This window comes from Aplysia californica, unplaced genomic scaffold (genome assembly GCF_000002075.1).
Source record: "Aplysia californica isolate F4 #8 unplaced genomic scaffold, AplCal3.0 scaffold00461, whole genome shotgun sequence".
NCBI classification, from domain to species: Eukaryota; Metazoa; Mollusca; class Gastropoda; order Aplysiida; family Aplysiidae; genus Aplysia; species Aplysia californica.
In genome coordinates this window covers 111,979-112,637 of record NW_004797731.1, presented here as the reverse complement: position 1 = coordinate 112,637, position 659 = coordinate 111,979, and positions in this window count along the sequence as shown.

Genomic DNA, 659 nt, shown 5'->3' with positions numbered 1-659 from the left:
TGTATTTAGATATATTTCAGATATTTTCTTTTTTAAAACCAGTATGATATTGTTTTAACTCCAAGTCAAATCGTAAAATACAGCAATTTTTTAAAATCCATTTAATAGTAATAATAATGTAGATCATTTCTATAGCGACCACTCCCATGTGAACGCAGCTAAAGGCGTTTTACATTTATTGAGTGTCTACGTACACGGTAACCGGGCACCTAGCCTCAGTGTCTACGTACATGGTAACCGGCAACCGGGCACGTAGTCTCGATGTCGTCACGTACACGGTAACCGGGCAGTTCAGAACTCCAAGTTCAGTTGCCTTCAACCCCAGCCATCTCCCAACTGTACTTTTTAAAAAATCAATAACCCCCCCCCCATTCCGGAGCCCTATACTTCGCAGAGCACAGACTTTGAATGAACTTTGGTGACCCCAACCGGTACTACTCACAATGTGATGCAAAAGCACAGGTTCACTGACCGGTCGCGATTGCGAGCCCGACTTTCTTTTTTTTTTCAACAAATGACAGCACTGGACATATTGATTTATTTTCATTCCGGTTACCGTGTACGTAGATACTGAGACTAGGTGCCCGGCTACCGTGTATGTAGACTCATGCATCATGTGCGAACAATATACTATTAACATTATGCTAAAAAAAATGACA